The 27,330-nt window shown below is 38.4% G+C and overlaps 1 long non-coding RNA gene across 1 annotated transcript in view; it reads right to left on the bottom strand.

Annotated features, from left to right (window-relative positions):
* LOC116794148 overlaps nt 1-27,330 on the bottom strand; it is a 221,055-nt gene that overhangs the window by 67,320 nt on the left and 126,405 nt on the right. Inside the window, exon 2 of the long non-coding RNA XR_004359710.1 lies at nt 11,584-11,658. This is a non-coding gene — a long non-coding RNA (uncharacterized LOC116794148). The remainder of the gene's footprint in view (nt 1-11,583; nt 11,659-27,330) is intronic.

Below are 27,330 nucleotides of genomic sequence, written 5' to 3' on the forward strand. Positions count from 1 at the left end.
GGATGGTAACATACACACAACGACTTCGTTATTAAACTCTACCTTGAAAGTCATAACACTTCCCATGCAGTAGCAGCACAATTCACAAATCAGGGGAAAACATTTGACATTTGTTTGTTAAATAACCTGTTTCTGAAATTCAACAATGGGTCAAGAGAAGTCAATTACTATTTACACGTTTACCCAGCTGTCTGACAGCTGTAGCCAGAGGTAGAGCACAAGTTTGTGTAAGGGAAAAAGGCTGCTGAGGGTGGAAAACTAACCTGATAATTGCCACAGCCATCCCCATTCACAGCTTTGCCCTGTGCCATCCTCCTTCCTGGTCCCCCACTCTCCTCCTCAGTGCAAAGGAGTTTGAGCAGCTTGGCAGTGTCATCAGTGCACTGAGAAAAAGTGTATTGCTGAGCTCACCCTCCCCTGATGTAGAGCCACAGAGGCTTAGAAGAGTTTTGAATTTACTGTCACTGCTACATGCTGCCCTCAGCTTGGGTTGTAATAAGCTTTCCCCCTGGAGAGGGGCAAATCCTCAAGCCTGGGACAGAAAAGTGGGAAAGGAAGAGAGAAGGATGTTGCTCCATTTTCATCCTAGCACTGAGGTGTGTTTTGAGGAGAGCACTGTAAAATTAAAGAGAAACTGAGAGTTAAAAGGAGAAAATTAAGAGGAAAAGAAGAAGACAAACTGTAGATCTAAGTGAGAAGCAACAGGAAAAAACTCCAGGGAATGAAATCCTTGAAGCAGCAAAGAAACAACATGATAAGAAAGTTACTCTTCAGTTACTGTTTTATACGGTTCTGTTTACCCAAAGCACAGAGATGAAACATAAAATGATTAACAGCCAATGGAGTAAAGAATATTTATAGCCATCTATCAATGAGGGAAGTAAATCCAAGTTCATGTAAAAAGAAACATCAAACTTGCTGGCATTTAAAAAGTCAAGGTTAGATTATTTTAAATTAAATTTTAAACGCAGGTGAAATTTATAATTTGTTGTACAGCTGCTGACATTTTTGGTTTTCCCCAGACTCCCAGAGAGGCTAGAAGGCTTTATCTCAAAGAAGAGAGGGAGGACAGGAATCAAATTCCTCCTGAAAAGATGAATATGTAAAAACATTCAACCTGTGATATCTCATGGTTCTGATCACAATTGTAGCCTTTAAATCAGCCCAGCTCATTGTCAGTGAGAAGAAGATATGGAATGAGGAGACAAATCACACAGCCACGAGTACATTCCTAGATGAACAACCAACCCTTTGTTAATATTAAACACCAGGATGTGGCCACCCTACAGTTGATTTCTATCACCAGTTACTCTGTGTAGTCCTTTATAATATCAACACAAAGTTCATTTTAAATACTTGAAGAGTGTTTCTTCCTCGGCAGTGTTTTATACACCCTTTGCACTGGTGCATGATTCAACAAGTCATATAGGGGAAAGGACAGGAAAGTCACTGGTCTCTGCCCACAATGAGGTCTGGTGGTTTTAAATAACATTTTAATTTGAATCATAATAAGGTTAAGAGCGGGATTCTGAAAAGTTCATGATAAGCAACTCCATAGGCCATTGCAGCCATGATCATTTAATCTTAAGGTCAGGGAGATTTTGTTCTAATGACTCAAATTTCATTTTGCTTTAGCACCTGTATGTTTCTTTAAGGCAAAGCATTTCTCTAAAACAGGCCTCTGACACCTGGAGTGAGGCTCTAAAAGGTTACCTCAAGAGAACAGCAGACAACACACACACAAGCCTCAAGTGTTACCTTTGGAATGTATGAAAAAAATCCATATGACAAATAATCAAAGACAGGATAAAAATAAGTACACGTGGGCAAGTTTGTCACCCAATGTCAAAGATGCCTGTTCTTCTGCACCAAGTCAGAGCTGTAACTGCACTAAAGGCTTTTTTCTCGTATTGACACCTTCTTTCCTTTACTTACCCAACTGAACAACTAAATGCCTCAGAAAAATCTTCTTAAATAGAGACCCCTGGTCTTAGATTTTGGAATCGGTCTTTGGAATAATACCCACAGAACGCAACTGCATCAAACCCCACCAAAAGTTTAATATAAACTACTGATTAAAGCATGAACCTTACACAGGTATTACACCCACAACGAGGTAGGTGTTTTTTGTTTGCTCTTCCACTGATGGAGGCATCCTAAAGAGACCACCGTGAGCTGGGGAAGAGAAACAGCTTTTGAAGTTAGACTTCTTCCTATGAAAACAATCCAGAACCCCCTGATCCTCTGCTTAGGGCAAACTGTTCAGGCACCAACTCCATTTCCAACGCTGGTAATCTCTGTTAATCACTCTAAGTGCATCCCTGACTTGTTTCCCAGTGAAAGTCCCACCTGTCAAACAGCTCCCAGTGCTGCTGTTCCCAAGCTGCAGGTGTAAATCACGATATAACCACAGCAGTGTGACAGCAGCACAATGCCCGAGCTCCTCTGAGGAGAGGAGATGACAGAGAGCAGAACAGACCTGCTCAATTGATAATTCCTGACACCAAACAGAGGTTGCTAATTTTAGCCAATAATTTTTTCAGTTTTACATCAAACAGGCAGCACTGATCTATAAAGGTAATGGATGAGGAGAGCCCACCTCACTTCGCAGAGCTGTGGGTCACACAACAAAAGCTGTCAAAGGAGAGACAAAGAGGGCATTTGGAGATGACATTGGTGATTTCATCTGAGTCCACTGTGCCCTTTGGCAGGGAAAAGATGCATTGCTATTATACTAAGAAGTAGAAAAGAACACAGATAGCTCTTATTTATCTTCAGCTATTCTTCATTAAGGAATAATGAATTTTTTTTAACTGCAAACATACTGACTTAGATACTTTCTCAAACTTACATGACATGAATCCTCAAAAGTTTTGAAAGAACAAAGATTCCTACCTGAACCAGGTCCACTGCAAAACAGGAAAAGGAGAGAGATATGTGGACGAGAACACAAAACTGGTACAATAATTTTGTCAGGACTACACAGCAAAATTGAAAGAAACCCACCAAAATTATTAACATTCATTTTCACTCAGCAAAATGACCTCCTGTTACCACTTAAACAGCTTGTTAATACTTATTATGCCAACGATTTGATCCAAGCCTATTGTTGCAAATCAAAAACCACTGTAATACAAAGTTGCTTCTGAGGCCTGGGGGCACAGCTGCTCCTGAAACCCTGCTAAACTCCAGTGACCCCTTCGGGTTCCAACTTGGCCTTCACAGAGGTTGTACAGCTGGGGAAAAGGAGGAGTGGGAGATGATGACCTTTTAGTCCCCGTTTTGAACCAGATCTAAGCTGCAGAGATCAGTGGAAGGATTTCTGATATTTTACATTCTCCAGCTGTGTTTCAAAGCCTGTTGACTTTCTCTGCTTTTAAAGATAATTTGCATGCGGGCAAAATTCAAAATACAAACAAGAATGCTTGGAATATGCTTAATGACTTTTTCCCCAACTACCCACAGTGTCTCATTACTAATTAAAAGTTAGTCTAATTTTAGTGGAAGTGTCTTGCCCATGCCAGAGAGGTTGGAACTAAACGATCTTTGAGGTCTTTTTTGACCCAACCATTCTAAGATTTTATGATTCTAATTCACCATTTCTACTTCATTAAAAAAAAAAAAAAATCAAGTATATGCTTTTAAAATAGATTAAAGTTTCCAACTAGTGTCCATCCAGAAACTTGACATGTATAGCAAACATGGTCATGAAACCATACTCTAAGTTCATCTTATTTCCTTCAGTCCTCAAACACAAGGCCATCAGCAGAAGTAGGCTTAACATAGATGCTTAAAATGCATCTGCCTTGGATTGGGGATTACTAAAATCTCCACCCCATCTTAATTTTCCACTGCTGAGGAGAGGGTCAGAAAAGCTAAAAAGGCTTGAGAAATCATCTGAGGTACCAAAGGCAAGCCCAAAATAGTGTTCACCGGGGTTTCAGTTGTGTGTCATCCTCACCTCCACCTCCCTCACTAGCAAAGGCATTTGCTGTAAGTGCTCAGCCAGTTTGTGACTCATTTTATTATCATGTGTACAGAGCACAGACTTTGGTACCTGCACTATATCGAGGCTCAGTAACATTTTGTGTGCAGATTCTGTACTGGTCACACTCAGAGAGCAGGGAAGGAAATTGGGCAGCACGTCTGCTTTTCTTCTCTGCTGCTTAAGCCCATCACCAACAAACAGATCATTGACACAACACCAGAGATTCCAACGCAAATGTTACTGCCTGGAGACTCAGACATTCACACTATAATCACCTGGCCCAGACCAGTTAAAAATCAAAGAGTTGGACTGCTTCTCCCAGCTTCTGGTACTGTGAAGATCACGAGCTGAAATACTGGGCTGAGCACTTGGACTGGGAATAGATATTGCTCCATGAAGTCTCCCGGGGAGGAATGGCTGCCTTCAGAATGTTTCCTTCCACAGAAAGCATGAGTAATTCAGCAGGGAAGAAAAACAAAGAACAGACGGCAACCTCAGACTCTCTAAACGGGGGCACTGTGTTGTCATTAATGACTAACACCAGAAAGTGTCTAGAAAAGCTGCAACAATAAGCATAAGGGAAACTGAAGCAATAACATCACACTTTCACAGTTATAAAATCTCTCTGACATGCTTGGCAAGGAAGTTTAGTGCGAAGGGGACTAGTATATGCAGGGTGTAGTAGTAGAAAAAGAATGAAAAAAAAGCCTCTGCATTTGTTGATTAATCACAAGCGTGTCCTTGAGTTCCCTTCAAACTTTTGACCACGACAAAAAAAAAAAAAAAAAAAAAAAAGAAATATCCAATGAAAGTGAATTACATCATCTTTTGAAAGCAAAACCTCAGTAAGGTGCCATCAAATCTGACAATCTAAGGCAAAACACCATATACTGGCCTATGTGACAGGATGAGATTAGGGTCTGTCAAAGTCAGTAGATATCCAGTAGCATTTGGAGACAGATGGAACTTGTGAGGAAAACCTCAGCATCCTTCACAATACTCTCCATCCATGAGGTTTTTCCAGCTGTTCAGTTGTTGTAATCAGGAATACAGATTTTAAAAATGGAAAAAAACTTCCATCTTAGGAAGCTGGAAATCTTAACTAAAAAAAAAATAGAATCTCAAACCCAACACTTCTATGCTTAAAATGGAACGATTTTGGTAACGGTGGAAGAAATCTGACTTTTTCCATGACCACTGTGCCACTTTTGTATGGTGTGGCAATTATTTTCTGCTTTGGGATTCTGATTCTTTATCTAAAATAAAAGCCATTCCCCACATAAAATCATATTTTGTAAAGATTGTGCTTACAGCCCACGAGGTCTCCTTTTTTTTTTTGGTTTTTTTTTGCAGCTGCCCAATTTTCCATGAAGAAAACAGATATTTTGGTTAACTGATGACTGCATTGGAAGGAACACCAGGACAGACACTCATGGCACATCAGTAGGGTGCAACAGGCAGGGCTACTCCTTCTTCCTGCTTGCTTTGGTTCTGACAAGGAATTGGGTAAAAAATGTGAAGAAATTAAGTGGATTTTTTTCCTATTTCTTTTTTTTTTTTTCTTTTCTATACTGCAGTTTGCTTGGAAAAACATTTTCAAAGGTATGCCCTAAAATTTCTCTGAGCTATCAGGGAGTAATTTCCTCAGCCTAATCTCCTCCACAAGATTGTAAAAACTGTAGGATAAAAGGAGAACTGTGGCGATTTACCTACTAATTAGTTGCTCTTATTAAGAAGAGCGAGATAATTGATTTTAGGATGCACTACCCCTTATTAAGACCTAATTTAACTGTATATCAAAGACTAATTAAATGGCATTACTCCATCTCACTGATGAGTTTTGATGCTTGGTGAATAGATTTGGGTGAAAGATGAACACACGGTAATAGATTTCTAATTCACACAGATAACTATGAACTAAGAAGCTGAGCAAAGGGAATTTTGGATTATCTAAAACTAACACATTTCTTGGTATTCCTTTACACTGATAGTCTAAAGTGAAAAAAAAAAATTGAACACGCTGAGAATTACAGGGAAAGGGAAAGACAATGAAAAGGATCTCTGTGTAAACTCTTTATTTAAACATTTAGGTAATTTTCTTACAGCAAGGAATTAAATTTGTGAAAAGGATATATGCTTTCATGCTACATTTATCTGCTTATTCTGCAGAACTTTGTAGCTATGACAAGGGACAACAAATAATAGATACAATTTATTTGTGCCATTTGTCAAAAGCATTTAAAGAAAACAGACAGCATCTCTCTTCACCTTAAGAATTATTTGAATTTCTGATTATTCAGATACCTTGTGGCATTCCAAGTTTATTTAGTGCTGAAAATGAATGTAGAGACAGAATTACATGCCTCCAGTTCTTCCAAATAGTCTGCAAGTTAAAATAAACATGAAATAAGGAAAGATTAAGTTGCTTTTGAAGAAAGGAATGGCAAGGACTGAGTTTACTAATGAATTCTGAGGGTTTTGATCCTTCACTTTTCATTTAAATGAAATCATCTGTCCTAAAATAATTCCTTTAGCAATCCAGTGGCTGGTTTAATAAAAAACATCTTACAGTAAATTTGAGTGTGTAAAGTAAATAAGTGCAAAGCTTTAATCCCATCAATCTACCCTCTAAATAAAATGTTTTGTCCTCTAGACAGAATTGCTCTGACAATACAAACTCATCGTTCTATTTAATCTGTCAGGTCATGGCCCCAGAGATTATGATGAGCTGTCTCTCAAAGCCCCAGTGTGCTGCAATACAACATCTCTTGGATAAATCACAAGCTCCTCACCCAAAAAACAGGGACTTTGCTACAGCTCTAGGGTGTATTTCCTTGTTTATAATAGTTTCTTTCACTGATGGGAATATAATTGCACAGGGGAGCATCAGTCATATGTCACTCTTTTGTTCATCTTTGGCCTAGGTGTAACCATACAGCAGCAATCTATAGTTTTTAGACATCTAAAATAAACTCTAATGACTGAAGGGGATTAGTCTGCAACTAGAATTTTGCAGGGAGAAATTTATTCTGTATTAGCTGAAGGATATCTACACATTAATTATTCTTTTGCTAATTCAAATAGAAATAGTTGTACTGCAAGGGGAACAAATATTTGTTTCATCATTTGCACAAATAATATTTATAAATAGATGAGTGAGCAAACTATTTGTGTAAACACTCCCTAAAGAACACAGGGTATGACCAACCTTGCAGCCAAGTTATACATAGGAGATTTTGGACCTCAAATGTTACATTAAGAGTATATTGTTTTCCCTTCCTATTTAACACACATGTCCTTTCAAAGTACACAAAAGCTGCTGGCTGGATTTAGAAATAAATAAGTCCCAGCCTCTCTGTTGCACCTGCAGATGCACAGACTGTATGCAAAAATCCTTACACTGAAGTTGCTGTGCAACTAAGTATCATTTTTATTCCTGCTTTTGCTTATCACTGTCTCAGTATCACAGATATCTGCTAGAACAGTAGGTGAAGAACGGGTACCTTCAGTAATTTCGAGTCAAAATGCACATGTAGAGCTACTAATCCAACTTAACAAGCAAAACCATGTTGCTCCAAGACCTTTCCTCAAAAATCTACTTTGAACTTAAAGTATAAAAATAAAATATGCCACAGTCCTCTGGCACTTCTACACAACTGCCTGTCTCCTTATTTTCTTTATTTGCATTTTGCTCTTTCAAGATTTCTGCTGGTATTTTCTGATTAACACCTTTGGAGATTACAGTACCACCACAGTGCTTTCATATTCTACTTCAGGTCTCTTCTCTTTATACTTAAAACAGAGACTAGCATTAAGTGAATGCAACCTTTGATTATAAAGTTCCCACACTACTGACATGAAAAATACCTCACCATTGCACAAGAAATCTAGAGGGAGAAAAGTGAACAGTTTGGAGACTCCACATTAAAGTGAGAACAGTGTCTCTTAATGGACTATCTGCTATTACAATCACTGCAGGCTTTGGTACAGGAGTCACAGGGAGATTCTGTTCCTCAACAACTTCTTTTTCAGATGTTCCTTGGTAAAACTGCAAAAAAATAATATGCAGCTACCTGGGCAGCCCCTCTTTCTGTTTTGTTAAAAGCATTGGCACAAGGATGGATTTGGAATTAAATACAGGATGCAATACTGGAGAGAACAACAGCTATTCCATTTAATTTCCCTACACTGATGAAAAGGTTAATCATAAAGTTAAAATATCAAGTTGGATATTTTTTGTTTTTTACTCACTGATCAACAGGAACACCAGGCAGTTGAATAAAAAACCCAACTTGCCCCCTACTCATTTCAATTAACATTTACAAAAAGGAAAATCTGAGAGTGTTCAGCAGCCAGATCTCAGCAACTATTAAAAAGCATAACACAAATAATCTATCAAATCATATATTGCTAAAGAAAGAACTAATGCTGGAACATGTTAAATGGCAAAACAAGTTCCATTCAAACAAGTATTGTGGAATACCAGCAACAATGCATTGTAATAAGTTACTATAATTAGTAATACAAGCCTCAAAATAACTGCATCCTCCCAATTTTCCTATATTCTGGATATGATAAAATCTCTTTTTTTCCCTCCAGTGTAACTAAAATGGTAATTCAAAGCTGATTTAGGATCAAAGACAGCCTCAAGGTTATAAATAGTTGTAGCTGGCTGTGAAGTATTCTCATCAAAATTTCTTGGAAGTGGATGCCCTGCTACAAGGGTAGTACACTTGAAGGAACCAAACTACAATAAGATATTTTCTGAAAGACTTATAGACAGAAAAAAAAAAAACTTTGAGGAAGAAAAGAAAATAAAAATGCTTCGCCACAGGATCTAAGTGCTGTTAGCTGAAAATTATTATAAAATGGGACATTTAATGTATCTGAAAAAAAAAATCCACACCAGAAAACCAACCCCAACATCACTAATGAGCAAATATTGATTGCCATTGAGAAGTCCAAAATGCTTGAGTAATTCTTTATTCTTTCTATCCAATGTTTTCACAGGACACAAGCAATTATAGCAGCTTTGTTTTTTATTCACGATTGGCAAAAATCCTGGTTTATAATTCCTCTAGGTACCTACTTCAATATTTGCATTTATATTTAAATTATTTTCTTCTATTTTTCAGTAGTTTCAAAACCAATCTACTTTAAGTTTTTAAAGTAGTTTCACAAATATGCCATTTTAGAAGTGTTCTTTTATGCATTATATGAGGCAGCAAAGCAAGACAGAAGGAGTGGAAACTTCTAGAGACAAAAGAAGCTGCCCGACCAATCCTTTCCTCAGCTGACCTCCAAGGTGGTTTGTGGACCTAAAGAGCCTAAAGAATTCTGGAACTGAAACTAAGTTCCAAACTGAACTGATCCCATTTAGGGATACTAAAGATACAAACTAAGAATTCCCAGGCAGAAGAAAGGTATGAAATAACAATTCTGCATAAACCATGAGCTCTTCAATTACCTGAATCTCAACAAAAAACCCCCTAGAGAACTTGGCTTTGCATTGCTGAAATTTATGTTAAATTTTCCTTAAGTGTAATTTCCATCTCATGAGAAGCTGTACTAACACACCCTGTCAATGTGCAGTATGCAAAAAAAATCCCTGTGGATCACCACAGTATATTCGAATTCAGTTGTTTGGGGCATATCTTCTGCATTGCATCTACTTCTTTTTAATACATTTATTATTAAAAAATCCTAGTAGTCTAGCTATTTATTCCCAATTGTTGTCCTCTTGAGCAATCAGACCAATTTATTTAGGGATCTAAAGGAACAAGTATAATGAATACAATTTAAGGGATGGCCTATGCTACAAACATCACATTTCGAGTTGTTTTTCTCCCCTTGTTATCAGTGCTGAATAATTAAGGCATGTACAAAATCTGAGTCCATAGCTGAAAAGTGCACTTGAATATTTGAGACCTGCTTAGAGACTGATGACCTTTCAGGTGAGAAAGTGAGAGATGAGATCCAACAACTTGCTCACAGGTTATGATGCATTAGCATTACAAATTCCAGAGCCTTTGGGATCACGGGGGCTGGCACTCATTGGGATAGGATGATGGGGCAACATACAATGACAAAATTAAAAAGTCAGGTGACAGGATTATGATTTTAATCAGTGTAACTATGTTTCTCTAGCTTTCTGACTGTATTTTGCCTTGGTTAATTTTCTCCAATTTGACAACTGCTTTTTCCAGTATAATCCGTTTAAATATTTCAGCCTTCCAACACAACATTTTGCCTGGCTGTGCTGTGTGCAGGCTGCAGATTTTTCCTCTGGCAGTTCTACATAACCTGCATGTGTGAGCAATCCTGTGATCACCTGTAACTATCACACTTGTCTCCCCAAAACCAAACAGTGAAATCACAGAAGTAACATCCTTGGGTGTTACTATGTCGAAGCTCAGAACTAAGAAATACATCTCTCAGTGCATCTCTGACTTGCAAGTGGAAAGGGAAGCTACAGACACACACAACTCCTCATGTCACCAGTTTATATGTGCCACGATCTTCAGCTGACAAGATCATTTTTTGCTGTGAAAAAGAACCATATTGTAAAACACATCACTAAACACCTAGGGAAATAAATAAATTAGAAGCGCTAGTGTAGCCACAGGAAGAGAGAAAACTCCTCCTCAGTCACACCTTACAACAGCAGACTACAAACCAGTGAGACGTGGTCAGGAATTTACCACCTTAGCAATACAGTAACAGCAATCAGTGCAAGCACTTGAAAAGACTCCTGATTACATCCTATGTCTCTAATTTTCAACAAGGAGCCAAAGCACTGAGAATAACATATACATTTTTATTTTCCCAAATAATAAGACTTCCTGGTAAAAGAAGTCCAAGATGGGAGCAGACAGCTGCGAGTGTCAGTAGGAACCTCAAAAACCCAGGACTACATCCTGGGCTGTAATACAACAGATATTGTTTATTCTGCAAAGCACAGAATTATCACCATGGCTCAGGAGCAGATCAATAGATTAGAAGGAACCTTACAGTCATCACAATGTCCTCTCTTCTCAACAAACAATCTCCCCTAGTGCTTTAGGCATAAGTTTTGTTTTCAGTGTAGGACCAGAAGTTACAGGTGTATATATACAAGTATGCATACAGAAGTGTGCATTTATATACACAGTCTTAAGACTTTGGACATAATAATATTCCACCAAAGAAACCCAAAGCAACCATTGCACTTGAAACCCTTTTGCAATTCACACAGTCAGTGAGTGTATATACAAACCACAGCCAAACTAGACGGAAACTGTTTCAGAAATAAAGTGCACAAGCACCTGAAAACGAACATCAAATCTATTTTTAACAGAGCAGTAAACTAAATACTTGAGAAGATGTGGCAAAAAAGGTAAGAACAGCTAAAGGCGCTAGTCAAGTTGACTTCTCAGAGAGGACAGAGAAAAACTCATGAAAAATAACCAGAACAAAGAAAATTACGGGTATTTAACCAGCAAAATTAACAGAGACTGCTGCTGGTGCTGAGAGAAATAATACAGACTATAGAATTCACAAGGTCATTTTTCAGAAACTTTGTTTACAATACACCTGCTGTCATTTGTAACCATTACCTTAGAGGAGACTTTCAGCAGGGGATAAACTCTGAAAACACTTCACGGAGAGGTGTTTGGACTCCTCTGTCGAATCTGAAAAACAGAAAATCACTAGTTAAAGCCATCAGCTTATGACACAGAGGTAGTACTGGCAAAAGTGACAGAAAATATCCGTATAAGAAATCTGCCCACTGAACAGAGAATGTGTCAAGGAGAGAGGTGGATTAGTGGCTTTATCTCAGAAGTGACAGATTTCTGCATTTCACAAGTGCCATGCTGGAGTGGGTGATGGAGGGACTTACATGATCAAGAAGAACCTGTGGTTCACCAATAGCCAAGGGTTTTGATTAGATCTAAACTCTTTTGTAAAATCCTGAGATTAACCCCATACAGCCATTTCCCCCCTTTGAATTTCAGGAAGATGTATTTCAGGGAGGTTGCACAACATTGGAAATATATATATATATATATATCCAAATAACATAACCTGAGGACAAGTTGGGAAAAAGCATAACATGAAGGTTTCGAACCTTCCTCCTACACCTCCCCACCCACCCAAGGAATAAAAAGCAGTTTCAGACAGCAATAAACTTTGTGGGATATGCAGCTGGAAGGTGGCATATTCTATTCATTTATCATTTATAGACAGACCATCAGGAAGTCATTACACTGTGAAGATTGGATCTCTGCACAATTGTGGTGTAATTGAGCTCTGCTGTACACAAATATTGTAGATAATAACACATAAAAAGGTTTGCAGTATTGGACTTGTTCTTTTCCTGAGTTACGGTGTTAGGTTCAATCCAGACAGAAGAAATAAAGAAAGGAAAGTTTTCCCAAAACTTAAACAGATTTTGATGGAGTAGAACCTATTTTGTTTACTTTTGTTTAGTGTTAAAATTAGACAGCTTTGAAGCCTAGCTCTGATTCCAGCTCGTTTGTGGCTATGACCTGAACCTCTCCTCTATCTGACTGGAGAGTGGACTACTACCAGGAAATAAGGAAGCAGAAGGGAAGGTGGAAAAGCAGTCAGCCTGGTTTAATGGACACCTCTCAATTCACAGGTCAGAAGTGCCCACACTGCTTTTAAGTCAGCACCACTGCCCTGACGACACTTTTAAGCTGCTTCTTGCAACATCAGGATCACCATGGATGACAGACTTGCTGCAGGCTAAATTCCAGGAATATGCAGAGATCCTGTAATGGTTACAGATACTTCAGTATCTCATGTCTGTTTTGGCAGGGGATAATATTAGCACTATTGAGATAAGGCTACAGTAGTGCTGTTTGAAAATATCTGTATCCTGCCTGCTGGGCTGTGATAAACAGTCGTGTGTTTCACACATTAGGTGGGAGCATTAACAGTCCCCGTGCAGGCACTTGGAAGCAGAAGGAAGACACAAACAAGTCTGTGGTGTGCTGGGAGTAGGAGCAGTGCTGCCCGGGTGAACTTGTACTGCTCAACTCCTATCTCACTCCAGGATCTTATAAGCTCAACTCAACTGTTACTGGGCTTAGGTTCTGATTAGAAAATATGATAAAGGTTTGAAGAGAAGAGGCAGAAAGCAAAAATTCAGCACAGGAGAGTGGAGCCAAGTGAAGGCCACATAGATACATTTACTCTGTGACAGAAGAGGGACAGATAGAAATACTCCCTAAAACACAAATACCACATTTTCATTCTACCTACAGCATCAACATTACACAACCCGCTTTGAAGAGTTTTTGTTTCTAATACACACCAAAGAATTCTCCTCTCCTACAAAAGGCACTTTTGCTTCAGTGACTTTTTGAAGAGAGGAGAATACTCAGTAATTGCTTAAGGTTTAAAAAAAAGAGGTAGAAAAATAATCTGCGTTCAGAATGGTTTTGCTATGCCCACAACTAAACAGTTTTACAAAACTCCACCATGCTGTATGCTCCACCCTTTCTTTCTCCTTACAACTGTTCACTCTGTCCCCGTGATTAAATACTACCCCCAAACTGTCCAAGCATTCTTCTCTGCCTTTTGGAAGGACAGCTTTTTATTTACGAGTGTCTTTGCCAATCTGAGTGCACAGGTCAGATAACATCAAAGTTCTGAGCCATTAGGATTTGTTTCAGACACAGAAGGAACAACAGCGAAATTTCTAAAATTAATTAAAGTTCTGGAAGTCTTACTCCCCGGTAATCTGGGGCCAAAGAGTTGCAGCCCAGGCTACTTTGGAATTGTTTTTTAAGAACAGTTATAATAGGTTCTCATGGGTTTGTAGTCATGGAGAATTGCTCCCATCACTTCAGTTGAGCGGAACTGCTTAAGAATTATTGGAAGAAAATAGAAAGAACATTTCCTTCACAATGCTCTCTCTACAAACAATAAGGGTAACTACCTGAAAGCAATTTCCTTTCCTACACTATGTCTTAATATTAACATAATCATAAACACTTAAGACAGCATTCTCCTCACATCTCCATTATTAATCTCTTAAAGCTGAGTTATGAACAACATAAAACATTAATGCATCATGTCCTAATAATTGTTGTCTTATTAGAGCATTTGCCCCATATGCCTTGTTAGATGGTTTGTGCTCATAAGGAAGATAAGTTTCCATTTACCAGAAGATATTAAAAAAAAACCCCAGCAACCAAACCAAAACAATACACCCTGTCAATATTACTTCCATCAACAGTATTTTCATATATTAATAAAAAATTAATGAAGCAGACAAAATGTAGTAATCTGGTTAAATATTAATTTTATACTTCCTAATTTTTTTGAGAGCCTGTCTGCTGAACTTTGAGCAGTACTTACTGACAGCACCTGAGCCCCCATCCTGCCCCCTCAGAGCAGCTCTCTGTACTCACACAAGAGCAGAGTGATCCCACTGACCCTGGTGAGAACCAACTACAGCCCCAGCCATGGCACTCAACAGCTGCCAACCAGAGAGTAATAAAGCCATGGCACCAACAACTCCAACATCTGCTCTGCACACACTGCTAAATAGCTGCTCTCATGGCAAACGGTCCTGCAAATGGAAAGTACTCCCTCAGAATCAAAGAAATGCAGCCAAGTCCTCATCAGCCACTGAGATGGTTAAAAAACATCCCTAAAGGAGGTGGGGGAGTCCTCAATCACACATGAAACTTCTGTCCTCTGGACTTCCAGCATGTGGTTTATTTCATTACAGTAATATGGTAAATTTACATGTTTTTAGGTTCAATTGTGTGATATTTAGTCGGATAAATGCGCCAGTACATTCAGGTCAGAGGAATGAGGGTTATTTTTCAGTTTGTGCTTCCTGCCTCAACATCACAATTGCTTGCTCTTTAATTTTGAAGTTTGCAGTCAGCAGACAGTGACCCTACAAGAGAGACTGATCTCTCAACAAACTTGGACCGGTCAGGAAAACACGGCTGAAGGAGGGTTTAAAAGATAATAGCCTTTCTGACTACAAACAAATTTCCCATCAAGGCAATTCCTAACAGGAATTTCATTAGCAGAAGCTGAGCCCTCAGCCACAGTGAGGGTACCAATGCCTAATAAGTACATTTCTCAAGAGAGGAATGGTGTGATGGCTGGGGCAGAGAACTTGGATGCACAGGTCTGTGCATTCTAATTCCATCTCTGTCACTGGCTTGGTGATCATGAGCCAGTCACAAAGTGTTTGCTTCAATTCCTTCATCTGTATAATGGCAATGATATCTAATTCAGAGGGATGCTGTGAGGATTAATTAGTTAATGTTGGTAAGTGCTTTGAAGATGAAAAGAGCTACAGAAGAGATAATCAGTTTTACAGTCTCTAAAAGCTTTTACCATGTCTGCAGAATTATTTTGGAGTACCACATGAATATCATCTGAGAGGATCTGTCATTTATCACGTACATCCAGAAGAAGGGAGGAGGTGGGGGTTGAAAGGAGCAGGTGTGCAAATGTTTCAGTGTTAAATCACGTATCCTGTTCTGAAATCTGCAGAGAAACAGCACAAAGCTCAGACTTCCTCGGTACAATCTACCTGTGCATTGCTACCACTTTCTTAAGGAAAAAAAACACCAAATGTCTTTGTTGATTTAACTCTTCCCTTCTGCTTGATTTGAAATTTTGAAACCACAGTGACTTTTAGGATTCTTTTCTGTGTATCTGTATACTTTGTCTTTTTCTTGGTATATGTATCATAAAGGACTATGAGATAATTCATTATCTGAAGAAATGTGTTTAAAGTAGAATATACATATATTTTGCTTTGGAAGACTTTTTTGATTGCCTAGAAAGCCTTCAATATGTACATCTCAGCTGCATTTCCTGCCTTAACTGATTTGCATTTACAATAATCAAAATGGAAGTCTGTAATGAAATAGGGTTTTCTTAAACTTTGCTAAGTCAGCCAGGATACAGAATCATAAATAGCTGAAAAATTTCAGAATTTAAAAAAAAATAAAAATGTCTGTACTAACTCTACCTTACTCAGATATTTTCATACCCACATAAGAACAGCTATATCTCCTCTTTCATTTTTAAGTAGAGCAGTTTCCATAAATTATTTTCAGCACAGACCATTAAAAGAATGTCAACCTGTATATATGGAACTGCTTCACAGCTTGTGTGTTTTCCTGGATAAACTGCTTCCAAGTATCATAATTATGTACAGCATTTTGATTAAGAACATATTCCTGAATACACATTTCTCAAATAATCCTCAGGAAAAAAAAAAAAAATAATCTGAAAAATGCTCTCTAAATACAAGACAGCAAGACCAGTACAGATAACTGATGTATTAGAGTGCAAAGGTGACAGATATATAGATATATATATATACATCTGTGCTTTATTCCAAGGTAAATGCAACGCTGACTGCTTCACATAAAATTTCTGCAACAATCAAATACCAAGCTTCACTAAGTCATATTTTCCTCTTTAAAAAACCATGTCCAGTGGTTGTCCTACTGATTCTCAGTAGTTAGAGTACCATTAACACATGATGAGACAATTCATATCCAACATTGCTGGGCAATGAAATATATTTTGCTGTTGCTTATGATCATTATATTTTGCTCACAGCCCTTCTCCTGCCTTATGTCAAATGTCAACATTGACAGGGTTGAAGGGAAAAAAAGCAAATATTTCAGCTCATTCTTCTTTCTTAAGTTCTTTGTGCTTCGCCTGGCAGTAATGATTATTTATGGTCCCTCTCTGCTCCCAGTGATGCCACCCAATAATCTCCCACCACATTTAATAGTTCAAGGCTACATTTCTGTTTTGTGAAAGGAGGGGAATGTCTTGACTTAGGTGCATCCTTTTATAGGGGAAAAGAAGAAACAGACTGAAAAAGAAATTCTGGATAACTGGACAATCCTTTGCTATTGTAATTACCCTCATTCTTACAGTCTTTGTAAACTTCCATCACTCTGCCTTAAAATAAGTTGGTTCTGCTAACCCTATGAAACTATTTAAAGGTAACTCTTGATCCCCCAGTAGGCAGGACAGATCCACTTTGATCATGGCCAGATGGTCCCTTTCAGGTTTTTTATTCACATTTTCCTTCAGGTTAAATAGTTCTTTTCCCTTTCCCAGTATTTATTCCTAATGCATTTATAACAAGTAGTTATAAATTCAGATCCTTTCTCCTGCAGGCCCAATGATTAAAGGCCTTTTAAACTCATTTGCATGACAGGTTACCCATTATCCTAATTGTCATTGTACAGCATTTGACCCATCCTCCCCCCCATCCCCATTTATTTAACATGAAAGAGCAGATTTTAAACATTACTCCATTGCAAGGTCATTTTAACACTTCCCTGGGTACAGCAAACACTCTGCCAGCTGCACACCCTGGCCAGGTTGGTGTGGTGGGATCAGCTTCAAACCTACAGCAGCAATCTTCTAAAAACAACTAAATATTTGTAAAACCCAGCAAACAACTTAGATCTATCATATTCACCAAGGCTCAGTGACACCCATGACTATTTTTTTTCCCCTTTCACAGGAAAAAAAATTCCTCAAAACTTCTCAAAGAGGATCCAATACCATTGTTCCATGTGCTGCACTGCCTCTCACTTACCAATGGAGGATTCCCAACAAGCAAACAAAACCTGCCAAAGACAATTTAGATGCCCTCAGAATGCACAGGACTTGGTGTACCAACCACACAAGCACTAACCATTAATTTAATGTTCCTACATAGCAACCAATACCAGAAGAAAATATGAAAAATTAAACAAGTGCTAATTGCTGGGAAAGCTGCTGCAGGCCAGCACCTGGCCTTCAAGGAGTGCTGCTGTGAGCTCACAGTGCTCCTGCTCGTGCCTGAATTTTCCATGGAGTAATTGAGTCTGACAGGAAACAATCCTGATACAATTAGAAATGCACAACTTGACAACACAGCTCTATCAGTCATTATGCCACATACCCCCACACTCCTGAGTCCTATACACCGATAACAAGAAGTTATATATTTAATCTAACTCATCCCAATTCAGAAAGAGTCAATAAAAGGGCAAATATCCTTCTTAAAAGAACCATCCTCTCTGGATCTTGCACTCTTGCTAATTAAGGAGCAACGTGCCTTCATTCTGAGGAATTAACAACAGGTCATCTTTCCCTCTGTAGAAGTTCCCATTCTGTTCTGGCTGCACCAACTATGCATCTTGTGCAACAGAAATTCAAAACTGTATCTCAGCTTGCCAAGCTGATGAACATCATCAGAGCTCACCCTACTCTAAGTACAGGTTCAGAAAAATCTCTTTGGGTTTCTGTGTTCACACTGGCCTTGATGAACAGTTTGCATGCCATCTTCACTTAGTCTTTCTGGGGCACAATAAAATGTTACACAACTAAACAGGGTAATACCCTCCTGGGCTATCCCAGGTTTTCCTACTGCAGAAGTGTAACAGAAGGCTGGGAAGAGAGACTGTTACAGATATTTCTTAACAAAGATTTCTTCTGTCACCTTTTTTTCCCCCTTTTCCTTCTTTAGGTTTTAACACTATTTTCCTTTATCTTCTTTATCTTCAAAACTAGGCATTTTATAACACATATCGTATTGCTTTAGTTCATCAGAAACACTTAATTTAGCTGGGGTTGCTCCTTTAAGAGATATCCAGCAACATCTGTGCATGTGGCTACATGGCTAAATACAGTGCTTTTCCTAAATCAGTTTATATTTTGTTATCTAGATTAGAGAAAGAGCAAAGTCCTATGACTAGATTTACTGTTTGCTCTTAGCAGAGCTGTGACAAGGAAGAAAGAAGGTAAGATACCTTTTTTTCTGTCTGATCTCTAGGAAGAGTTTATATCTTTCCTTGTTCCTGCCTTTCTGTTTGCCTATTTTCCTTCTTTGCAGAATTCCCCATGAATATGCAATGACCAGTCCTCACTAAGAAGCTCTCCTCAGTGCTCACACCCTTCTAAGAGTGCCCCTCAGCCCCTCATGTTTTCTCTCTATGGACAGTGTAGAGAAATGGGGAGGAAAAAAATCAAAAGAGAGGGAAAGGGATGCATCATAAAGCATGGCAAAATATATTGGCACATCCTTCCCACAGCAACTCGTGAAGAGAGCCAGAAAGCATTTTGGATTGATTTCCTCTTCCCCTCATCTGTTTAATAAACAAAATTCTCAGAACGGTATTTACAGTCTTTCTTGTTTTGAGAATGCTCCCAGTGAAGAAGTATTTACAAGAGATGAACTAAGAAACAAGCGAAATTGCTTTCTCCCTTCTTAATTTTGCACTACTTAGTTTTGCAAAATACCTTTTAAAACACATATATTTATTTCTTCTTTACTGAATTCCAGAGAGTGTGTCTGTATTACTGAGACATAGAGGCATCACTTCTAAGTAAGGAGCTCAAGCACTGCTAAAATTAACACAGCAGCTACACAGAAAAGTGCTTTACCTGCTAAAAACCAAACAAGAACAACAACAAAACCCCAAACAACCAGGGCAAATACTCGGGTAGTTGATTGTGCTGGAGTGCACAGGGTTAGGAAGAGTGAACTAGTCAACTGTAAGAATTGTCACCAACAGTATAGACACACACCATAATTACCTCAGTTTAGCAAAATTACAATTAGTGAAGTAAAAAAAAAAAAAGACAAATAAGAAGAAAGAAGACACTTTCAATTAATTAAATTTTGTTTGTTCTATGCACACATTCTACCTTACCTGATCAGAAAACCAGAAGTACCCTCCATCTCACTTCGGACCAACTAAGGAAATAACAACAGCAACTCTCCACTGGCTGCAGCCAGCTCAGCTGTAGCTAATTTAAAGAATCACCAGCACAGCTGTACAAAATCAAGTAACTTGAGCAACTGAAAGTACTTCAGCTGTGCAAGAACTCAGGTGCCCCTCAGTTTCACCTGTGTGGTGTGTTCCAACTGTGAGATAGCAGTTAGACAGGGTGTTACAATGTAGACCCAAGAAGTTTAATTAGAAACCCCATGTATTTCCAGGAATCCAAGAATTACTTATTTCATTTTAAAACAGATGTTATTTTGTACCTAAAAAAAAAAAAACAAAACACTTTACTTCCTTTCAAGTCACTCTGTTTGTGACATAGAAGAAAATATTACAAGAGTTCTGATTTCCTGAATCACAATCTACTAAGCCACAAGGTTTGTTTTTGAAAACTTAAATGGTTTTCTTCAGGTAATTCAATTCTCAAATTTGGTAAAGCATATTACCAGCCCCTAGAGGCAAAATACAGAGAATAACTGGGTAAAAATTACAGGAATACAGCTGAGTCTAAGGCTGCATTAACTTTCAGCACGCTCTGATGGGGCTGTATAACACGGAAAGGTGTTTTTGCTACCTCAAATTAAGCAGAGCTGGACTATTATCTCTTAATGGTGATTTGATGAAGTTGTTGCCAATACCCAGACTCTCTGCCTGCTTTCTGAAATGTCTCCTTAGTGTTAGTGGGTCTGCTGACCAGATGTTTCTGGCTCACTCTCCTCTTACCAGCTCTCAAGAGCACTATGGAAATGGTCCCCCACCCCTTCCCTCTCAGAGTGCATTCCTCCCCAAATCATAGAAAGATTCAATTCTGCATGAACTATGTTATAACACTTTAAAGCATGAAAAAATGCAACCATTACCTGCTGAAATGCAAATTTAGGGGGACAACACAAACATAGAGGAGAGATTTCAAAAGTAGAGCTGCTGGTTTGCAGAAATGACCTGCTGCTCAGGTCAGCCCCAGGGTTCATGTTTGGCACCCAGGACTGAAACAGGGGCAGGTGGGAGGTGGGTGCAACCTTCCTGTGCCACCCACTCTGACAGAGGCACACGTGTCTCAGACACACAGTGGTGACTGGATCATGAGTGGATCACCATCACTCTGTCCATCACACACAAGGGTTTCAGTTCTGAGGGAAAGGGTCATTCCCAAAGTGCTGTCCTATGTTTCCCTCAAATATTTCAATCACTAAAGCCTTTTCAAGAAATAACTAAGTGGCCCTCGTGATCCTGCTCCCAGCCATGATCTGCTTAATAAGAACAATAACGGCAAAATTAGTAAACTGGAAAGACAGTTCTGCTGCAGCTAAGTTGGAGAACTTTACATGGCTATTGTATCTTCACATTAGGCTGAAAATCAGACAAAATGTAGGCTTAGGACTCACTGAGTTCAGGAATGGATTGCTCAGAATGGGGTCAAAGTGCATCTTTCATCAAGGAGCTGGGCCTGGACTGTTGGTGCTTTAGCCAATTAACAAAGTTCAAAATGAGCTGAAATGCAACACAAATATTCTTTTTATCTATTACATCACATGACATTCCTAGATGTATAAAAACCCCAACTATCAGACTAACATGTCCAAAAATCAGAGGCTGCTTTATATTAAGTCTTCGTATGAAGGCAACTTTTCACAAATCATTTTGGCATAATCAATCTTATCTAAAATTAAGATGAAGTGCTGCAGAAAACTGTCCCTCATAAGCTGTTGGCCAAAGAGACTGGAGAACCTCCCCAGCAAGCCTTTGACTTCAGGAGGAAGTCAATTGGAATATGTGCTATTGCAATGAGGTGGTAGAGGTTTATTTGATGTCAAAGCTGTACTGGTTGCTCAGTACTAATACCACAGACTGGAAATGAAAAACATCTAGCACTCTCACCACTAAATAATTTATGCAGACCTTAATGTTGTCTTTATAAGACATTACTCAAAGCAGACTTGTTGCAGTGCCAGCAAGTATTGAAATATTCCCAATAGGAATTGATAGTATCAATCTGACCTTACCAAGTCAATGTAAAGAGAAGAAGGAGAACAATCTAAACAATGTTTAACACCTTCAGCATCTGTCTGAAAACAAAAAGACTACCATTTTCCTAGATAACCCATTCCATGTTTATCTTAATGAAGGCAAAACAAGCAGCAGAACAACTGTTGAATGGAATTACAATAAAATATAACTTGGTTTTTTTTGAGACAAAAGGGCACAAAATCAGTTTTCATTTGGCTCAGTGACTATCCTGTATTTGAAAAGAATGTTACATATTCATTTCATTTATCATTTAAAGTCAGATAATCAGGAAGTCATTATGTGGCCTACACTGGGCAGCTATTCGATTAGAGCATAATTGAACACTCTGTAAGGCAGCCAAAGCTGACAGGTTGGGAATGCATAATATCCTTCCCATGGCATTTTGAAGCAGGGGATAACTGGAGGAAAATCATTGTCAATCAAAACCTGACAACCAAGTGAGAGAGGCTGGAATCTCTGCTACTTTGAAAACAGAGACCCAGCTTGATTTTGTAAGCTTCAGAAGCACGTTATGCTTTCTGTGTTTGTCAAGTTATAAGCGTTGCTAGTAAAGGATCACAACTGAAACCAGAAGGCTCCATTTGGTCCACTTGTCTTTGTCATTTATCTCCGGGAAAACAGTGATCAAGTATGAAAACGAGAGGAAAGGTTAAACTCACTACCTCAGTACTTTAAACCTGGCTTTGAAATGTGCTGATTGCTGACAACAGCTATTAACAACTAACACACACTCACACAAACCCCCACGTAGATTGCAAAAACATTGGCCTTCCAGTTGCTGAGTATTTAAATTACTGATTAGTACTGTAAGAGGCTTGAGATTAAAATGTTATTTTTATTAAGAGACTTGAAACTCTGTTTCCAATTAGTAGCAATGCAAGTTTTCTAATGAAAAGCCTGCGTGTGCCCCATTATTTTCTATATATGTTTTACCAGGAACTTACACCTCCTTTGATAAGCACCTCTGTATTTCTCTGGGTATCTAAAATGTGCCCACACACAGAGAGTAGTAATGTGCACATCACTATTCTATCAAGGACCAGGGAGAAGCCTTGGAGTTGTAGCTTTTACTTGCATAAACATTTGTGTATCACTAGCAAGCAGAATAACAGCAGATGACGTCCACTATCACTGAAAGGCTTAAATATGTGTTCCAGCTACTCGTGGGAGATTAAAAACACTTTTTAGACCCCAGCACCTTTGAGCAGCTTTAGCTGATATCATGGAAAGCAGGTGTCTTAAGCTTTCCAGATTGTCCTTGAGAGCTGTGCTTCTCAGTCCCACTGTCTGCACAGCATCCCATGCCAGAAGATGGCCATGAGGTGATTTATATATATATATATACATATATGCAGTATATTTCTACATGCATCTGATTAAACACAATGAAGAGAAGTAACAACTGGCCACTGAAAGATTACTCTCGTTTCTACTGGGTTACCACAATGGATTTCTTTTTTCTTTCTTCCCAGAAAGCTCAGCCAACATGCCCTGCAGATAAAAGGTTGAGAAAACTACAGGAGTGGGAAACACAAGCAGGAAGCTCCTCACGTTATCCAGACAACACAATAACCTCTGATAACCACCATCTTAAATCATCCAGCCTACACCACTAACAAAGCCTGGGAATATAATGGAGCCTTTCAGTGTGAGCTGTAAATCACTCGAGGTAATTCAAACCCCAAGGGGAGTTGTATCCCAGGCCAGGATAAATCCACCCATTAGATGCCTTCCTTTAAAACAAAGGCGACATCTTGAGCTCTTTTGTGGGTATAGAGTCAGGACCTGGGAGGCAGAAAAGTCCTGCTTCAAGCTGTACTTCATCATTCCCCACCATTCCAGACCCCTGGGGGTTTACAGGGAAATTAGAATGTGCACGAAATTTCATCATTTTGCTCCATGGAATTTATCTATCAAACATACCACTGGCTGTCCTCTGGCACAGCAATCAGAAGGGAGGGTATCCTGGGACAGCACCTTGTCCCAGTGAGGAAAAGGTCTAGTGAGAAATGGAAAAAGAGAGGAGACAAAAAGCGAGGAAAAAAAAATATTAGGAATGAAAAAGTTCTGATCTGTATTCTTTCTAATTCTCTAACATTAAAATATAAACAAATCCTAACTGTATGTTGTTAATGAGATTCTCCAGAGTTATTTCACAGAAGATCAGCACCTGACCTACAGAAGAAAAAGGTATTGTATTTAGCCTTCAATTTAATTATAATTTATAATTGTTTTAGTATGTGTATTTATGCCAATTAATTTGTAAACTTGGAAATTTTATAACCTAATATGCAAGTCCTAAGTTTACTGCAATCTTCCTGAGCATTTACCTTTATTTGACTTTCCTCACACTTCTTTTCTTTCTCCTTGCTGTCTGGCTTTTTACCTTCTAACGTTAACAAGCACAAATAGGAGTAAATCCAGTGGAGCAGCACTAAATTGCATTATTCTTCCAGAGGTCATCTCTCTCCTCTTTTTAAGGAACAGCCCAGGGTTTGTGCTCTGTTGCATTATCCCAGCTTTGTTACCTGATACTACAAATCTCCAGAGCTGTTGAGGATTACATTCAATGAGGGAAGAGTGGAGAAAATTAAATTAAGAAAACAAGAATTACTTGTCAGATATTTCTGCTTTTCCTACGTTTTGGGTTCTAGAACCAAGTAAAAATATTAAACTATGGGAATTTTACTTTTTTTTTAAATTTTTTTTTTTGAGTGGGAACTGTACTATAACTAAAACTGATAGAAACATCTTCATCATTCAAAATAAAAGTTTGCACCCAGACAATTCTTTTGCCACCTGACAAAGTAATTCTACTGAAAGAATTTACTGACTTCTAAAAAAATAAGCCCTTGACTTTTAAAAAGCTAAAGCAAAAGGGGCATAGGATGGTCTGATGATGATGACTAAAATAGTATGAACAGTATGAAAAACAGTTAAAGTTATTTCACCAGCAGGTCTCCTCTTTCTATTTAATAGATTCCACAGTTTCCTTTCATGAGGTTGTGTGATCCATCTGGATCTGAGACAAGCTCAGAGCAACTCTGCCCCTTGGTTTAGATTAAAGTAATGGATTTGTAAGGGATGACTGTCCCTCTCTTTGTTGACAGCATCTCTCTACCTCATGTTATGTTGGCATATTTCTCTGAATTTTATCAGAAAGCTTATTACTGAACATCTACACAAAATGAGACCCTGGGGCCTTGGGAAAATAGAAGGTTCCAAGTTCTTAAGGGGCTACAAATCTTTTCAATGTTTCTGCTCCTAGAAAGGGTCGACTCAACCCCAAATACACATCTGAGTGCTGGGAAATCTTCAGGTAGATTTTCAGTTAGTGATGCCACTTTCAACCCAAACTCATTTCCATCTAAAATTTAATCATAAATTTGTCAAAAATCATGAAGTACCAGTAAGCTAAACACCACTTCTTTTGATTCTTTCCCTCAAGCTCCCCAAACAGGAGAATATATGTAAAACCAAATTTATTTCAGCTGCTGTACAGCATCAAGTTTTATAACTGAACTGGACATTGTTAGCTACTCCAGAGGGTTGCCACTGCCTTTGTTTGTTTTTATACAGCATAAACTTCTGTATAGCTGTTGTATTTATTACTCATGCAATGTACATTTAGAACGTGCACACGAGATTTACAAGCAAAAAAATTCATTTGTCCACAGTGTGTGTCAGGTGAAAATAATTCTGTATTAAAAGTAATACTAGAAGGGAGATATCAGGATGCTGCTAAACGCATCTGGATGCACCCCAAAAAGTCTTAAATAAGTTCCATGGTGGTATTCTGGCAAAAAATTAACCCTGCAACTGATCACATTGTGGTTGAAAAGCCAGAGCTATGTTTCCCAGAGAAGTTGCACACCACCTAAAACTTGAAATATTCAACTTAAGGGTGTAAATCAGGAAGCTATAATTTAAGTAAGAGTCAAAGAGCACTCCAACATGTGGCTTTATGGGATTTTCACTTTTAAGTAAAATAACTGAAGATGTACACAGAAACAGAAATGACTGTACCATCAAACATCTGCTCATAATTATTTGAACAGCAGAATGCTTATGATCCTGGCATATACTGATATCATTCATTTTGTTTTAGACTACTTAGAAACTACTTTTCAGTTGCAATACTATTTTCCATACTGATATGTGGCGTTCCTGAGGTAACAGCCTCCTCTTTGAGACTTGGTTACACACTGTTTAAAGTTGTGATTTCAAGAAATTATGTAACAAACCACATCTGGCAGTGATCTACGTCACTGGTTATCTAAGGTTTTGCAGATTGGTATTGCACAGCAATACAGATGCTCATCATAACAGATGAACACATTTTATCTTCTTATCTGAAGATAAAATGGATGCCAGAACTGTTGCTCCCAAACAAGTCTCTAAGAATAAGCTGTAAAATTGTGAGTTCCTCATAGAAATGTATTTTAAAGTGCAACAATGCAGAGCATTTTTCCCCCCATAATTCATTAAATAGGAAATATATTACATTGGAAGTGACTCATTATTACAGCTCTTTGTTATAATCAACTTTAGTCTAAAGAAATGTTCTTACACACAGAGCTAACTCTAGCACTTAAGTCTCTCCGACAAAAAAGGAAAATAAAACATTGTAAAAAATAATCACTGAAATTTAAAAGCTTCCAATGAATTATTGTGAGACTGAAAACATTGGAGATGATCAGAAAATGCATGGGCACAAGACCACATCTTTGAAAGCAGCACCATTCCACCAGACGGTTTTAAAGTGGTTTAAGAAAAGATTTCTACCTTTTTATTTCTGAATGTGAGGCAAACCCTTGCCCTCCGACCTCATCCCTCTTTCCACAAAGCGGGGATGTGAAATTTCCATTTAGCATCTTTAGCAATCTTACATTTGGTTTGAATAGTACATTTTCATTTCATTCATCATTTAAAGACAGATAATCAGAAAGTCATTACATGGGCTGACACCGGGCCCTGCGCTCGATTGTGTTGTAATTGAGCACTGCCGAGCGTGTGCCAGATCTAATGGATAATGAATATATTATGTCAGCAGAACCGCCTCGGCAAAGCTCCTGGGGAATCACAGGGGGCTGCTGCGCTGACATGGAGGGTCACAGATGTTGTGCTGATTTACTGATGGAGTGATTGTGTAATTAGGTAATCAATGGTGGGGAGAGGACTATATGTGGACAGCTAATTTGGTACAAATAAAGACCATACAAGTAGGAGGCTCATATTCTGGCCAATGTAAGACGATATTTTGGTGTGGCTTGATTATCTGTAGATTCTTGGTGATACATCCCAAAAGTCTGATGGTGGAAGTCCAGTTCAAACACTACAATGACCTATTTTCACAAACTTTTTACGATATTACCCATGTAATTTAGAAAACTCAAATTTTCTGCCTTGATTAAAACGAAATTCACCTTGGTTTGTGTTACAGCTGTACTTGTACTACAGCTTTTAACATTTCATGCAGAGGCAAAAAACAGTTGTGATAAAAACATGGAACATCTCCAAGCGTTT

Source organism: Chiroxiphia lanceolata, chromosome 15 (genome assembly GCF_009829145.1).
Source record: "Chiroxiphia lanceolata isolate bChiLan1 chromosome 15, bChiLan1.pri, whole genome shotgun sequence".
Taxonomy (NCBI): Eukaryota; Metazoa; Chordata; class Aves; order Passeriformes; family Pipridae; genus Chiroxiphia; species Chiroxiphia lanceolata.